The 3,651-nt window shown below is 32.1% G+C and overlaps 1 pseudogene; it reads left to right on the forward strand.

Annotated features, from left to right (window-relative positions):
- Positions 1–1,118: 1,118 nt before the first annotated feature.
- On the forward strand, positions 1,119–3,433 carry LOC119570903 (annotated as a pseudogene).
- Positions 3,434–3,651: the final 218 nt, after the last annotated feature.

The following is a 3,651-nucleotide window of genomic DNA, read 5'->3' on the forward strand; positions in this document are numbered from 1 at the left end:
ACCCAAAATATTTTAAATATTTTTAAATGCTCTATAGGGATTTTAAGACTTAAAGGCTGCATACCTTTTTTATTTTAACTCAATGTTCGGGCACTGTATATTGTTTTGTAAAAAGTTTCTCCATGTCGTTATCTCTTTATTGCATTTTTCCCTTTGTTTTTTTTATAAATGTATCAAAAATCTGTAAAAAGTATTTAGATTAATTTATAATTTTATTGCATTTTTAAATTAATTTTTTTAACCCCATAATTGAGGGGTAGCATTCATAGTGGCCGGGCCTCGCGTGGGGGCTTATAGTCGCCCGGGCATTGCACCATCACCAAATACCACTCCCTGCCGTTTCTTCGAAATTTAAACGAAGATATTTTTTTTTTTCAATTTTTTCATTTTTTTTTACAGTTTTACTTCCCAAAAATTTCTGAAAAATCGAACGAAGGGTTTTTTTTGTTGTTATATAGACCCCAATTTGATCATTTTTCGTCTATAGTCCGAATAAAATGCGTTGTGGCATCTGGGAGTTAAAATTTGTCGGTTTGGTTGCATTTTTTTTTTTTGTTCCCTGGAAAAAATGAAAAGGTTGAACCGACTTAATCACCTTTACTGGCAAAAAAAAAACTTTTCCCGTGTTGTAAAAAAAAAAAACTCAGGGCATGTCCCTGCATATCTTGGCATGTGGTAGGGCCCCGGCAGATGGTCCCGCCTCCCAGGGAGTACGTACATGCCCCCCCTCGGCAAGGGGTTAAATATTTTTTCTAAAAATCAAGGTAAACAGAGGGAATAAGTGGGTTCTATAATTGATCACTGGTGACTTATTATTTGTAGAGCTCTATTGATAGACAATTAAAAAAATTAAAATTAACATGGCTCTGTCATGTAATACTGCATTCCTGGCAGCACGGGCTTAAAGAAGGCTAAAACTCCCCACTTTTTAAAAGATTAATTATATTATCATTATTATTATAATTTTTTTTTGTTGCTCTTTTTGTTGTTACTATTTCTATTTCACCATCGCCCTTATTATTATTTTTATTTATTTATTTTTTTTTTTTAAACATCAGCATTAAATAAATAATTATAATCAAACTGGATTTATGTTCCCTTAATTAAGGTTTTTTTGCATGGCGGGAGATCGGGGTTTTAAACGGACGGGAAAAAACAACCCGGAGAAACCTAAAAAAGGGGCAAGCACTTATGACTGCTTTAGAGTGTCGCTGCTGACACGTATGTTGTACAGTGTTCTGTTTTACTGTAATGATGTAAAAGCATTAACTTTTCTTTTTGTTTTAAATATTTTCCCCCTTTTTTATCTTAAGGGTGAAAATTTTACCTTACTGGAAAGTTTAAAACATGATATTTATTATTTTAACTTTTGAACTGTTTGTGGCACAGTGATCCTCCTTCTGTTGTGAAAGATGAAAATATAGGAAAATATTTATATTAAAAAATTTACTTTCAAAATATTTAACTCTTATTTTTTTTCTTTTTTCCTTTTCTTTTCATTTTACACAGGCGAACAGGGAAAGATTGTACAAAGCGAGGGGGATTACTGTCCCTGGTAAATCAGTTCTTCAAGATATACTTCAAGATCAAAAAACTCAACCTTTGGGGCAAGCCATGATCCGTGCAATTGAAGCGCTGGCTTTCAAGACCGCTTTTCACTCTCCCAGCTCATCACCTACAAATATTTACACAGGCAGAAAAGACATGTTGATTCTGATTTTAAGTCAGGTATGCATTTGATGTTTCCCTTTATCATGATTTGTAATAATAAAAAGTTACAGTGTATTACTTGTGTTTGCCTAGGTATATGATATAGAACTGATATTTGAATTGAAATATTGATTCCTGCAAGCATAACTGTAAAACCCATAACCTACTTATCTATATTTTTAAAAATACATGTGATTGGGAAATATACGCACGGACGTTTTTCCCCCTTTAAAGATACACGTATGTCTCTTTCAGCTGATGCTACACTTTCATTTGCCTTTAAAAGATGCCATAAAGGGAGCAAAGAATAAGAGACGCATCCTAATTTACCTCATTCCTGTTAAAATGTTGCTGGTAAGTGAACCTTTTGTATCAGACGTGTGGAGTAAAGAGGTATTTAAATTTATTTGAATTTTTTATTTATTTATTTCTCATGACTTTTCACCTTTTTCCCAAGCAAAGGGAAAAAATGAAATATTTGTTAAAAGAAAAAAAATATTGAAGGAATTATAATCCACAAACTACACTACCCAAAGCATATTTACTCACAAATTTTTTTCTTCACTTTCATAACTGAAAGGATATTGAACCAAAATTGATTATATGTTTTTCTGCCCTAAAATAGTGGAAATGAGATTCTGTTAGAAATTAGAATACCTAAAAAAGTTGGTGAACTGATGGTACACAACTTGCAAAAGGGAATTTTTAAAATAAAGTGCTGTACAAGTGGAGATGGTTGACACTTTTGTGTAAGCAGATCATCATTTTTTATTGTTCCGATGTAGGATACATTATATCTAAGATACATAGTAAAGGAAAGGTAATAGAATTAATGAAATGTATTAAAAAATTCTGTTTAAAATCTTTGCCTATAGAACAAAAATTCCCAAATCATGAATTTCTAAGATTTGACAATAAACAGTGTTCCTAATGAAAACTAATTCTTATTATTGCTGTCATTATTTTATTGTTTTTTATTATTAGTACTTTTGCTAATGTTGTTTTATTACTATTATTATTTTCTATATATATATTTTTCTATTAGGGGCCATTCCTAATCTTTAGATATCATTTTTATTTTGGGGTTACTTGCCAAAACTGTCACTACTTGAACGATAAATCTGCCAGAGTTTTCCGTGAATTGTAGCATCCGTCGGCAGGGAAATGTACGCCTTTTGTCAGAGACTTTGACAAAGCACAAGAGTTTCTTCATTGGTTCAGGAAACTACCTTATTCTTGAGAAATTGAAAACACTTGCTTTCAGAAACCTATTTAAGAAGGTGTAAATATATTTATTAAAATAATATGGTATAGCTTTTCAGTTATACATTTTCCCTTTTTTCTTAAAAACTGTGTAAGCATCACATTGTTATCTTTTTTTAATTAAATTTCCTTTTTATCTCATAATTTTTATCATTATCATGATAATTATCAATCAAAATCATACCCCTGATGTAATTTTCATTAATCCTGTTGTCCTTCAGCTGTGTCATTTACCTTCTTTCCCCACAGGTCCTCATGCTTGGGACCCACCAGATTTAGATTTCATACTTCCTGCAGAGTCTCAAATGGATGTGTGTTGAAGATGTGGACTTAGATGAGACAGAGTGCATCCTAGCCAACATGATTTATGATGGTCGGATGAAGGGGTAAAATTTCCCATGCTCATAGGAAGCTTGTTGTTAGCAAAAAGGATGCATTCCCTCCTTTGATATCAAACTAGTGAAAGGGCTGGGGATGAGCTGCTGTAATTTCAGAGTTTACCTGTGTCTCTTTGTGTTTTTTAGTGTTCAAATGAAATTATGTGAGAAGGTATAAAAATGTTCAAAAATAAATAAAGTGCCATTGCATATGTTCATTATTTTTTTATTCTGCTTTTTGTAGAATTATTTTGATGGAGGGGAAAGTAAGGATATAGAATGGCCCAAGATGAGTTTTGCA

Source organism: Penaeus monodon, unplaced genomic scaffold (genome assembly GCF_015228065.2).
Source record: "Penaeus monodon isolate SGIC_2016 unplaced genomic scaffold, NSTDA_Pmon_1 PmonScaffold_4329, whole genome shotgun sequence".
NCBI classification, from domain to species: Eukaryota; Metazoa; Arthropoda; class Malacostraca; order Decapoda; family Penaeidae; genus Penaeus; species Penaeus monodon.